Here is a 14,195-nt window from a genome sequence, read left to right on the forward strand (position 1 = left end):
ACCCCACTCAAGCTTCCATGTTAAGGGGTGTTTAAAATCCCCTTGCACTGCTTTTCCTGGCTTTTTCTTCTCTTTGTAGCTCCTGCTGCCTTTCTGCCACGCAGGAAAGTAACACAATTCCTGAAATAAAGCCATCTAAATTTTTTTTCTATATTTGGCTGCCATATTCCTTTCCTGGTGCTCAGCAAATCTAACATTTGGTGGTCAGCGAATCTAACATTTATAACCTGGGAAAGCAGCATGGGATGGCTCAAGTCTTTGGGCCCCAGCATTCCCATGGGAGACAAAGAAGCTCCTGGCTCTTGGTTTCAGACCAGCCCAGCTCTGGTTGTGGCCATTTAGAGAGTGAACCAGTGAATAATGGATTTTTTTGTTTCTCCTTCTCTCTCTGTAACTCTCCTTTCCAAATAAAAATAAATAAATCCTAAAAAACAAAAGCTCAGGGCCTTGCATGCAACAAGATCCTATATATGTGCCAGTTCATGTCTTGGCTGCTCTACTTCCCATCCAGTTCCCTGCCTTCAGCCTGGGAGGGTGGTGGAGGATGGTCCAATCCCTTGGGACCCTACACCCACTCCTGGCTTTGGATTGGTTCGGTCATTGCACAAGGTATCTCTCCACATGCAGGGCGAGGACTTTAGCCGCTAGGGTACTGTGCCAGGCTCCAAAAAGTATTCTCTTTACTGATAAAAGACATCTACAATTAAAGGTCATATCCTAATTGTAGGAAGTTTCTAAGATCTAAACCCTGTGTAAGTTTTATTTTATGCAAATGCTTAATAACAGTTTACTAAAGTGCTGATAAAATGTCTTTACAAAAAAGTGAAATTAGGGCCCGGCGCGGTGGCGCAAGTGGTTAAGTCCTCACCTAGCACGCCCGGGATCCCATATGGGCACCGGTTCTAATCCCGGCAGCCCCGCTTCCCTTCCAGCTCCCTGCCTGTGGCCTGGGAAGGCAGTCGAGGACGGCCCAAAGCTTTGGGACCCTGCACCCGCGTGGGAGACCCGGAAGAGGCTCCTGGCTTCGGATCGGCATAGCATCGACCGTTGCGGCTCACTTGGGGGGTGAATCATCGGACGGAAGATCTTCCTCTCTGTATCTCCTCTCTGTATATCCGCCTTTCCAATAAAAAATGATAAAAATAAATCTTTAAAAAAAAAAAAAAAGTGAAATTAAAAAGTTTTTAAAGAGGAATACTGATGAAGCATGCACAAATCTAAAAGTGCTTCAAAAATACTGTTTCTACTATTAAGATTTATTTATTTTTATTGGAAAAGCAACTTTACAGAGAGGAGGAAACAGAGAAAGATCTGTTCACTTGTTCACTCACCAAGTGGCTGCAATGGCTGGAGCTGAGTTTATCCGAAGCCAAGAACCAGGAGTTTGTTCTGGGTCTCCCACAAGGGTGCAGTGTCTTAAGGCCTTTAGCCAACCTTGACTGCTTTCCCAGGCCACAAGCAGAGAGCTGCATGGGAAGTGGAGCAGCAAGGATACTAACCAGTGCGTGCAAGGCAAGGACTTTAGCCACTAGGACATTAAGCTGGGCCCCTGTTCCTATTATTTAGTGGCAGTTATATTTAGTTCAGAGCCCTTTCTTTTTAATGCTGTATCAGACTTCGCACAATAGATTGTGAGGACTAATTTTTTTATATGATAGTCACTGAAATTTATACCAAATTTACAGTATGCTTCCTTAGAGAGCAGATCAGATCCAAAACCCACAACCCTAGGCAAATCATAAGAAAACTGTGAGACAAATTTCAATGAGATGTATCACACAAAGGAGCTGACCACAACTCTTCAAAATTGTTGATATCATCAAAACTGAGAAAAATCTGAGAAATAATCACAGCGAAGAGGAAACTAAGGAGATATGATGACTACAGAGATATATGACAGAATCTGGAAAAAAAAAAAAAAAAAAAGGAAATTAAAGGTAGGCATTTTGTCCAGGAGTTCCCAAGTTTGACTCTGACCTGACTCCAGTGCCCTTGGAGGCAATGGGGCTGGCTGTAGTGATTATGGTCCTCCCACCCTGAGAAATCTGAATGGCTTCAGCACTCAGCTCTGGCCATTTCAGGTATGTGGAAAATAAGCCAGTAGGTGGGAGCTCTTATTGTCTCTCAAAATTTAAAACAAATAGGATAGCAAAGACATTTTTAGCTAGGGAACGTACGTAAGTTGCAAGTTTATAAGTCACAATAAGAAAATATATTACTAATAGGCCCACTGAATAGAACACAGTGCAAACACATATATGGACCTACACACATAAGGATTTAATTGATAAAATGATAGCAACAGAATTTGTTGGGGAAGAAATGGAACAAGTAGATATTTGCACAGGAAAAGCAGTGAACCGTGAACATACTGAACTGCAGCTGAAACACTGCCGTAATAGTATCTTCAGAAATAAAACATTCCAACCAACTTTCAGCATTTCTCACATTTCTGCATTCAGACTGCATGAGACATGCCAACTATGCCAACTATATACTCTTGTAATTCCATTAAATCAGTCATGTCAATAATCTTGGTAAGTTTATTCCACTTTAACATAAGCTTCTACCAGCTAACAATATGGGTATGAATTCTAACCCAACTTTCAAAGCATACCCTTCAAAGTATTGTAGTCCAAAGCTAATACTAACACAAAAACGATCGCACGCCCCTATTTCCTTAATGAGTACTTGCTGGATGCAAGAACTAATGCTGGAAAGGCAGAAAAAAGTAGAACATAGTTCCTGATAAAGGTTAAGTGAGGGACAGAAAAACTAATTTGAGATAAAAAGTACAGAAGTATGTTCTACTATATTGTATAGGATAGTCTGCTATATTGATGATGGAAGGTAAGAAACGACTTTCTGGGCCTAGCGTGATAGCATAGTGGTTAAAGTCATCGCCTTGAACTTGCCAGAATCCCATACGGGCACCGGTTCTAATCCCGGCGGCCCTGCTTCCCATCCAGCTCCTTGCTTGTAGCCTGGGAAAGCGATAGAGGACGGGCCAAACCCTGGGGACCCTGCACCCACGTAGCAGACCTGGAAGAGCTCCTGGCTTCAGTTGGCTCAGTTCCAGCCATTGCGGTCACATGGGGAATGAATTATTGGATGGAAGATCTTCCTTTCTATCCCTTCTCCTCTCTGTATATCTGATTTTCCAATAAAAATAAATAAAACCTTTAATAATAAAGAAACTACTTCCAGATGCAAATTACTTTAAAACTCAACTCTAAGGAGAGGTTAGCTAAAAGGATACAGAAAGTAGGCCAGGCACGGTAGCCTACTGGCTAAAGTCCTCACCTTGCACACACCAGAATCCCATATGGGCACCAGTTTCTGCCCTGGATGCTCCACTTCCCATCCAGCTCCCTGCTTTTGCCTAGGAAAGCAGTCGAGGACAGCTACTGAAGGGAGTGAATCAGTGATAAAGATTTCTACCTCTCTTCACTAGAAAAGATAACTCTATATACAGGTACTTGTACCTGGATGCACTTTAAATGCATAAAATTACACACTTAAAATGCTTAAAATGGTAAAATCTATGTATTTTACATTTTTTTAATTTGAAAAGACTCAATTTGGGTCTGCTTCATGGATACAAGGACTTGAGGACTGCAGCCATCACCCGCTGCCTCCCAGGAGGCACATTATTAGTTGGATGCTTTATGGAAGTGGAGCTGGGACCCGAATCACATACTTCAGTGTGGAACGTGGGTAAAAGAAGTAGTAACTTAATCGCTGAGCCAATATCTGCCCAATGACATAATTTTTAAAATCTGGGCCCAGCGGTGTGCCCTACCGGCTAAAGTCCTCACCTTGATCACGCTGGGATCCCATATGGGCATCGATTCTAATCCTGGCAGCTCCACTTCCCTTCCAGCTCCCTGCCTGTGGCCTGGGAAAGCAGTTGAGGACGGCCCAAAGCCTTGGGACCCTGCACCTGCGTGGGAGACCTAGAGCAAGTTCCTGGTTCCTGGCTTCAGATCGGCACAGCACCGGCCATTGTGGTCACTTGGGGAGTGAATCATCGGATGGAAGATCTTCCTCTCTGTCTCTCCTCCTCTCTGTATCAGACTTTGTAATAAAAATAAATAAATTTTTTAAAATAAAAATGTTCAAATCCTTCTAGTAAAAAAGATAAGGTTTTTTAAAAAAAGAAATCTAATACTGGAATTTGCCTTCCACTTGCCAGTTTCCTCTTGAATAGCCACAATACTTGGGCTTAGCCAGGCCAAAGCCAGGAGTATGGAACTAATCTGCACATTAGCAGGGCACCATAATAGGGAACTGGATCTAAGTGGAGCAACTGGGAGTGGGGGGTTGGGCAAAGGCTGGTACCGTGTCTTAGAAGGCTAAGCCTCAGGCTCCACACGATTGGCTAAAGTCCTCATCTTGCAAGAACTGGGATCCCATATGGGCACCAGTTCTAACCCAGCAGCCCCACTTCGCATCCAGCTCCGTGCTTGTAGCCTGGGAAAGCAGTCGAGGACAGTCCTAAGCCTTAGGACCCTGCACCCGCATGGGAGACCTGGAAGAAGTTCCTGGCTCCTGGCTTCAGACTGTCTCAGCTCCAGCTGTTGTGGCTACTTGGGGAGTGAATCAGCAGATCGGAGATCTTTCTTTCTGTCTTTCCTCCTCTCTGTATATCTGCCTTTCCAATAAAAATAAATCAACCTTAAAAAAAAAATAAAGGCGGCTAAGCCTTGGCCAGCAGTTTAGCCTCTGCCAACATTCCATATGGGCACCAGTTAGAATCCCAGCTGTTTCACTTCTGATTAAATTTCCTGCTAATGTGCCTGGGAAAGTAATAAAAGATGACCCTGGCTCCTGGCTTGGGATTGACCCAGTTCTGCCAGCTATTTGGGGAATGAACTAGCAATGGAAATTGCTCTCCACAACTCTGCTTTTCATATAAAAACAAATAAATCTTTAGATTTAAAAAAATGTTTATTAAAGGTCAGGAACTACATTGGGGGTTGTTATGAATTTAAAGGAGTCTCTTCTTTGGGACAACTATGCTTACAGTTTTGAGAAGCCTTCAGCTTTCAGCAAAGAGCTATTATTCATTGCATTAATTACCATAAAGGTAATTCTGGTGCTTGGAGATTATACGGGAGCAACCTTACATGCCTACAGTGGTGCAACAAATGTTATGAAATGTAAAAACTGCAAGGTGAGGGTCCAGCACAGTATCCTAGTGGCTAAATTCCTTGACTTGCATGCCTGAGGTTCCTATATGGGCACCAGTTCATATCACAGCTGCTCCACTTCCCTTCCGCTTCTTGATTGTGCCCTGGGAAAGCAGTAAAAGATGGCCCAAAGCCTTGGGACCCTGCACCCATGTGGGAGACCCAAAAGAGGCTCCTGGCTCCTGGCTTCAGATCACCTCAGCTCCAGCGCTGTGGCCACTTGGGGAATGAACTGACAGACGGATGATATTCCTCTCTGTATATTTGCCTTTCCAAAAAAAGAAAAAGTAAGAAAAAAAAAAAAGCCACTATAAAACATGAAAATAAATAATAGCTGAAAGCATTTGCTGTTTTTGATCATCAAAATACGATTTTTTAAAAAAATCAGAAATACCAAAGAATCACTATTTGTTGTCTACAGTCATCACTCTGTCAAGGTGACAAACGCATCAGAGAATAGTACCTAGGGATCACAGCAAGAAAAGCCCAGCGGCAAGCAAATCCTATTGCAGTGTTCTATTCAAGGTCGCTCACCTAGGTGATGCAATTCTGCAGCAAAACAGAAAATCAATTAAACCAAGCTCATGTTATTTCAATGCTGCTAACCTAGTCACTAATGCTGAAGTTCTAAACAAAACCCAATAACCTTTCTTTAAAGCTGTAAACTGAGTATTTTGTTTCTCTTAAACAAACAATAAGTACACTTACGCAATTCTATTTAAAAATAGAGAGGATAGTCTAGTTGTATAGAAAATGTATTGAAATAAGTATTTTCACATGTATGTTTTTAATGCAGGTATTTTATTAAAATAATGGTATTTATTACATCTTAAGTTTTCAGGGTGATAAAGCGTAGATAGAAAAAAAAAAAGTCATTATCACAGGATCCAGCAACAACATATCCTAGTGTTTATCCAAAGCAGCAGAAAATGTTCACATAAAAATCTGTATAAAGATGCTTATGGCTACTTTATTCATAGTTACCAAAACTTGAGAGTAATCAATATGTTTTTCAGTAGTAACCAGATAATTCTGTTTCTCTCTGCTACTCTGCCTTTCAAATGAAATAAATCCTAAGGCAGGGGAATAAAAACTTGGATGGTGATAATGAAATGCTATTCAACACTAAATATGACTAAATTATCAAGTCACAGAAATGAAGGAACTAACTTGTATACTATAAAGTACATCAATCCAAAAACTTATATTTCACATACTATAGTAATTCCAACTACAGGATATTCTAGAAAAATCAAAATTAAAGAGTCAGTAAAAAAAATAGTGGCCAGAGGTTGGCAGAGATGATGCTTAGGCAATGAAAATACTCTATGATAGCGCACACATACAGTTCTACAACTGTCCCAATCCACAGACCACCACCAAGAATAAACACAAACATAAACGGTGGAGTCACCATGGTAATAATTCACCAGCTAATCAACTATAACAATGTTCTGATGGGGGGAGGAGAGGCAAGGCACTATTAGGAAAACAAAATTTCCTTCCTCTTGGTTTTGCTATAAAATTAAACGTAAAAAAAAATTAAAACTCAATCAAAACAATTATCTAAGTAAAAGTTAAAAATAAGAAAGACACCTGAAAGTACAGATTCACCAAGTAAACTGCTTAAAGATACATAAAATGTAAACAAATCTTGATCCTTTTGTGGTTCATAAGCGTGATGATTGGGTTTACACACGTCTGTGTGACATGTGTGACCATACGACCTTGTTACCTTACAACCTTGTTACGTTGACACATTATCTGACAAAAAATGTAAACAAATCTTTCAGTGCTTGAATGGTAACTAACTATTTCCTTCCTACTTCATTCCAAAACTACTATATTTTGGTGAAAAAAAAAGTGGCTCGTGAAATGAGAATATAAAATTAATTATTATATAAACCTAAAAAGAGCTGACAATCCACTGAAGGAAACAACCATGGTACATATACAGGAAAGTGATGGAAAGAGGATAGGAATTGAGCCAGGCAACAACTGTGTTCAATACGCAACACTGTTTTCTTCCTCCAGCGTCCTGCTGCCACAGACCCGGAAAGGCAGGAGTTAGAGCTCAAGCTCCTAGGGGCCTAATCTGTGGCTTGGTGGGTTAAGTGGCCACCTGAGATGCTGCCATCGCACCAAACTGCTGAGTCCAGCTTGCTCCAGTAGAACTTCATGCTAACGCACCTGGGAAAGCAGCAGATTCTGGCCCACGGTGCTTGGGCCCCTGCCACCTACAGGAGCTCTGGGCTCCTGGTTTTTAACCATTGTGGCAATTTAGCAGGTGACCCAGCAGATGCAACATTTCTATTTTTCTCACTATGCCTTTCAAAAGAATAAGTGATTAAAAAAAACAAAAACAAAAACAACCATCTGCCATCTATACGAAAGACGTGGATTAAGTCCCCAAGTTCCAGATCCTGACTTAGGAGCATTTTAGGAATATGGCAATAGATAGAAGCTTTTCCCTTCACCTCTCAAATAAATGAATAGCGAGAAACATTTTAAAAGGCTTTAATTAAGGGGGAAAGGGGACAGACATTGTGGTGTAGCAAGTTTTTTCATTATCTGTGACGCTTATATCCCATACAGGCATCAGCTGGAGTCCCCGTGCTCTACTTCTGATCCTGTGCCCTGCTGAAGCACCTGGGGAAGCAGCAACAGAAGCTCCAGTATTCAGATTGGTCTATTATTGGCCTTTGTGGTTGTTTGGGGTGTTAACCAGTGATTGGAACCTCTGTCTCTGTAACTTTGCCTTTCCCTTTTTTTAAAAATTTTTTTTAGATTTATTTTTATTGCAAAATCAGAAACACAGAGGGGAGGAAAAAGAGAGGAAGATCTTCCGTCCGATGTTTCACTCCCCAAGTGACTACAACGGCTAGTGCTGCGCCGTTCCAAGGCCAGGAGCCTCCTCCAAGTCTCCCATGTTGGTGCAGGGTTGCAAGCCATTGGGCCGTCCTCTACTGCTTTCCCAGGCCGCAAGCAGGGAGCCGGATGGGAGGCAAGACTGCTGGGATTAGAATCGGTGCCCATATGGGATCCCTGTGTATTCAAGCCAAGGACTTTAGCCTCTGGAACACTGAGCCAGGCCCTAACTTTGCCTTTCAAACAAAATAACAATCAAGCTTGATGCTAGCCTTTAGTTCATCTCCAATGCTTAACCTACCAGAGAGAACTCCTACTTATTCTCCAAGCCTGCCACATGCTTTGGAGCCTGATCTTTTGTTCATGTAACACTGTTTTTTAAAAGCATTAATGTATTTTTATTGGAAAGTCAGATTTACAGAGAGAAGCAGAGACAGAGAGAAAGATCTTCCATCTGCTGGTTCACTCCCCAAGTGCCCGCAATGGGCAGAGCTGAACTGATTTGAAGCCTGCAGCTTTCTGTGTCCTCACATGGTTGCCGAGTCCCTAGGTTTGGGGCCAACCTCGACTGCTTTCCCAGGCCACAAACAGGAAACTGAATGAGAAGTAGAGCAGCCAAGATATGAACCGGCAGCCATAAAGGGGTCCCAGCATATATAAGGTGAGCACTTTAGCCACTAGGCTATCACGCCAGCCCCACGTAATGCTGTATTATGTAACTTTTCTTTCCTGATTAAAAATTTATATTCTTAGAAACTGAGTATTAGATATAGTTCTAGCTGAAGGGGGAAAAAAACTAAATTACCTTTAAAATTTCACTCAACCTATGATCGTATCTCTATATTTTAGATGACATGGGGGTTTTCTCCAATTCATTTAACAAAACCAACATAATTTTATGAATGTATCAGAAGGTTAAAAAGATGAATCAAAATAATCTTACATTAAGAGAACAGTTCAATGGAAAGCTCAGCACTAGTACTAGCCCAAGACCAACTTCAGTATCATTACTCTATTTTGAAACTTCAATTAAGTGTAGAAACACAAAGTAAATCATGAATTACTTTTTATGGAGAAAAAAAACCCTAGCAATAAAAGAAATATTGAACATTATTTCAAATGATCTTGTTCACACATTACTAATTTTCCTCGAGTGAGTATGAGAAATAGCAACTTAATCTTGTTTAGAGCTACAATTACACCCAATTAGTGCAGCCAGCATTCGCTGCCTTAAGGCAGTCAATGTGGTAAAGTCTTGCCTAGACCAGCCAGGTAGGCTTAGAAAATGGGAATGGCCATGGTATACAGGAATATACTTATAAAACCAAATTCGGAATGAGGTATTGGGGCTGGGACAGTGGCTTAGCAAGCTAATCTGCCTGCAGTGCCAGCATGCCATGTCAGTTCTTTCTTTCTGGTTGCTCCACTTCCAATCCAGCTGCCTGCTGTGGCCTGGGAAAGCAGCGAGGATGGCTTAAGTCCCTGGGCCCCAGGACCCACATGGGAGTCCTGGGAGCTCCTGGCTCCAGCCTGGTCTAACTCCACCTATTCTGGCTATTCTGGGAGTTAACCAACAGATCAAAGACTTCCCTGTCTGCCTTCCAAATAAATGATAAATGCATCTTGGAAAATTTTTTTTAAAAGATAACAATAATGACAACTAATATGGAAGAAGTTGGAAAAGATCAGCAAGATAAACCCAAAGAGGGGCAGTAAGCAGCAATCTGGCATATCTTGATGTCACTTGGAATCCCCACATCTCAGAGTGCCTAGATTCCAGTCACAATTCTACCTCCAATTGCAACTTCCCACTAGAGATGATTCAAGCAGTTGGGCCCCTGCCTCCCACGGGGAGATCAGTTGAGTTCTAAGCATCTAGTTTAGCTCCAACTACTGTGGGCATTTGCAGAGTGAGACAGCAAGTCCAAGTCCTGTATCTCTACCTTTTGAATTAACAAGTGAAAATTTTAAAATACATAAACTCAGGGCCCAGTGTGACAGCGTAGTGGTTAAAGTCCTCACCTTGAATGCACCAGGATCCCATATGGACCCTGGTTCTAATTCCGGCAGCTCCACTTCCAATCCAGTTTGCCTGCCTGTGGCCTGGGAAAGCAGTCGAGGACAGCCCTAAGCCTTGGGACCCTGCACCCACGTGGGAGACCCGGAAGAGCTCCTGGCTCCTGGCTTCAGATTGGCTCAGCTCCAGCCGGTGTGGCCACTTGGGGAATGAAGCATCAGACGGAAAGATCTTCCTTTCTGTCTCTCCTCCTCTCTTTAAAATATGTGTGTGTGTGTGTGTATATATATGTGTATATATATATATATATATAGAGAGAGAGAGAGAGACAGACAGACAGACTCAAAGAAATAAGAAAAAAAATAAACAGAAATGATACTAAGAAGGCCAATCAACACTTCTTGGGAAACCATTAAATTGATAAAACTACCAAATATGATCAAGAAGAAAAAAGTGATTAGTAGTTCAAATTCATGCAGACATGATCAGAGATCCAGACATGCAGAGTGACGGGTGCCTGATCCACCTATGTCCCATATTCGTCTCTGGGTTCTAGTACCAGCTTCTGTTCCCAATGCCAGTGCAAGTGCCTGAGTCCCTGCCACCTAAGTGTCACATCGTGCTGAGTTCCCACCCCCTGCCTTTGCCACAGCCCAGTCCTGGCAGTTGTAAGTACTTGGGAAATGAACAAATGCAGGTTCTTTCATTTGCTCTCTTTGCTTCTTAAACTCCTGATGGTTTCTAAAGGTCAAGGACTCGGAGACTACGAAGGAGCTCCTGGTTCCTGACTTCGGCTTGGGCCAATAAGGCTCTGGCAGCCAATTGGGAAGTAATCTGTCACATGGAAGGACCTCTCTCTCCCAAGCTTTTCTCCTTCCATTCCCACTCCCTTGCTCTTGTGGCTTTCTTTTCTTTTCTTTTCTTTTAATTTGCAAAGTCAGATATACAGAGAGGAGAAGAGACAGAGAGGAAGATCTTCCATCCGATGATTCATTCCCCAAGTGACCACAACAGCTGGTGCCGAGCTGATCCAGAGCCAGGAGCCAGGAACTTCCTCTGGGTCTCCCAGATGGGTGCAGGGTCCCACTGCTTTGGGCCGTCCTTGACTGTTTTCCCAGGCCCAAAGCAGGGAGCTAGATGGGAAGTGGAGCAGCAGGGACAGGAACTGGTGCCCATATGGGATCCTGGCGCATTCAAGGCGAGCAGGGGTTTGGCCATTAGGCCACCGTGTCAGGCCCTTGTTGCTTTATTTTTAAGGGGGGAGAAAAAATCAAAGTACTAAGGCACTACTGAATGGAAACACAGTGGTACAATTTGCTCTCACATATATACATATATATATATATATATATATATATACACACACACACACGATTATTACTAAACTCACACACAGAAATAATGGGGAAATGTATCACTATTTAAACACATTATAGGAGGATAATTACAAATCATATCGGAAAACAAAGAAACCTAAAATCACAAACATAAAAATGAATTACAGGGCCTGGCACAATGGTCCAATGGCTAATCCTCGCCTTGCATATAACAGGATCCAATACAGGTATCAGTTCATATCCCAGCCGCTCCACTTCCCATCCAGCTCCCTGCTTGTGGCCTGGGAAAACAGTAGAGGATGGCCAAAAGTCTTGGGTCCCTGCACCTGTGTAGGAGACCTAGAAGACACACCTGGCTCCTGGCTTCAGATCAGCTCAGCTCCAACCACTGCGGCCACTTGGGGAGTGAACCAGTGGACAGAACATTTCTTTGTTAATCTGCGTTTCCAGTAAAAATAAATAAATCAGTCTTAAAAATCAATTACCAGTTAGATTGCAATCTAAATATGAAAAGCAAAACAAAAACATTAAACCACTGGCAGTATGGTGCAGCAAGTTAAGCTGCCATCTACAGTACTGGTATCCCATATGGTGGACAAGTCCCAGCTTCTTCCAATCCAACTCCTTGTTGGAGTTGATGGCTCAACTACTTGGGCCATTAGACCCAGGTAGGAGAATCCTGGAGGCTTTGGTCTGACCTAGTCCAGGTCATTGCAACCATCTAAAGAGTGAACAAGCAAAAGGAAGATATCTCCCTCTCTATCTGTAACCATGGCTTTCAAAGAAATAATCTTTGGGAGAGGGGAGGGGGATAAGCAGAGGAAATAACATGACCATGCTACAACATTGGCCCATTTGGTTTAGCTCTTGGCAGCCTATTTCCAAGCTGTGAGGAAGCTTGTCTTCCTTTTAGCTACATGATCATCAGGAACATTTTGAGAAGGTTCTACTGCTTCCTTTTAACTTTCCCATTGGGTTTTTTTCCCCATAGACTGAATTCTCTCCTACAACAAATTTCTTTATACATCTTCTCAATCATGTCTCCAGTTATATTCTTCTTTCTAGACTGAAAACCGTTCCTTAGAAGTATCTCCATATTCCTCCATTAGGAAACACATCTAATCTGCTTTTGATATATTCCATTAAATTCCTTCCAGAATCATAATTAGCTGTCTGGAAAGAGAATACTCCATCCACAATTTCCTTAAGGGTTCCACAGACTTTATTTCCATTAGTAATCCTGGAAATGTCTGCATTCAGATAGTAGGTGAGGTCACAGGTTTAATCATCAGTGTTCTCCACACTGTATCATCTGCAGTCACCTCCACTTGGCCTTCACAGTTCTGATCCATGCCAAACCGATACAGACGTCTGAGTGTCAGCAGCAGGCCAGCACAGTAAGCTGCAGTGTTGGCCAGGTTAACTTTTATGTCATATTTTGGTCGTTCACATGCACAAGTGGCAGACTATTATATTCCCTTCTTCACAAGCATAAACAATCTGACAAACAACATATGTTATACAAATTAGCATCCTATATTTGGGCATGCTGTACTGGACCCCCAAACATCTCTAAGCATGATAATCAGTTTTATCTTATCATCTAAATTTCACTTGCTGTATCTTAGCACAGGCTTTATTCATGCTAACTTTAGCTCCATCCTTTGCAGTAGAGACTGGTGTCTGCACTTCGAAACAGACCGCCAGGCCCAGCACTGCTACAGCTGGGAGAAGTCACAAATTCATTAAAGACTCTCTCACATACATGGGTACAAATGACTGAACAGAAGGAATCCTGGAACTATGGATGTGTAACTAAGCCAGACAGAAATACTGACTGGTCCAGGATCTTATTACTTACAGCATTAAGAGACTGTATTCTTGAGCTGAAGAGTGCACACGAACTGTAACATACCTATAGGACATTCAGCCAATGCCTTCCAAAAACTGCAAAACTGCCTGGGATGTTAAAAATCACCTACACTTTCGCTGTCAAAAATGAAGAAATCAGGTCCAATGCCATGTCTCAATGGCTAAATCCTCATCTTGCAGGTTCCAGGATACCATATGGGCACCAGTTCATGTCTCAGCTGCTTCTCTGCTCATCCAAGCTCCCTGCTTGTGGCTTGAGAAAGCACTAGAGGATGGCCTAAGGCCTTGGGACTCTGTATCTGCGTGGAAGACCTGGAAGAAGCTCCTGGCTTCAGCTCTGGCCATCGCAGCCATTTGGGAATGAACCAGCGGCTGGAAAATCTTTCTGTCTCTCCTTTTCTCTATAAATCCAATTTGCCTTTCCCGTAAAATTTTTTCTAATTTTTAAAAAAGAGTAAGAAATCAGTGGGGGTGGGAGTTGTGAAGATTAATCTACCACGGAAGGAAGGAGGGAGGGAGGGTGAGGGGCCAGCCTCTGGATAGGTTAAGCCATTGTCTGTGACATCAGCATCCCTCATGCATGCTGGCTCTAGACCTGGCTGCTTCAGTTCCCATCCAGTTTTCTGCTAATACACCTGGGAAAGCAACAGCAGATGGTGCAAGTATTTGGGTCCCTGCATCCAGTAGGAGACCCAGAAAAAACTGCAGTATCCTAACTTTAGCCGGGCAGAGCCCCAGCCGTTGCAGCCATTTGGGGAGTGAACCACCAGAAAAAGAGCTCACGCTAACTCTGTTTTCCAAATAAGTACTTTAAAAATTAGGAGGTGGAAGAAGAAAAGTAACTAAGCTTTTTGACTGTATTTTATAAATTTTTATTTTTACTTGACCGGCACAGTGGATTAAGCTCCC

At 42.5% G+C, this 14,195-nt stretch overlaps 1 protein-coding gene and 1 pseudogene across 3 annotated transcripts in view; one reads left to right on the plus strand and one right to left on the minus strand.

Moving 5' to 3' along the window:
- Positions 1 to 14,195, minus strand: part of RAB6A (RAB6A, member RAS oncogene family) — a 56,841-nt gene that overhangs the window by 27,390 nt on the left and 15,256 nt on the right. The window lies entirely within an intron of this gene.
- Positions 6,850 to 6,962, plus strand: LOC121145543 (annotated as a pseudogene).

Source organism: Ochotona curzoniae, unplaced genomic scaffold (assembly GCF_017591425.1).
Source record: "Ochotona curzoniae isolate NIBS_2020 unplaced genomic scaffold, NIBS_Ocur_1.0 scaffold_3223, whole genome shotgun sequence".
Lineage (NCBI taxonomy): Eukaryota > Metazoa > Chordata > Mammalia > Lagomorpha > Ochotonidae > Ochotona > Ochotona curzoniae.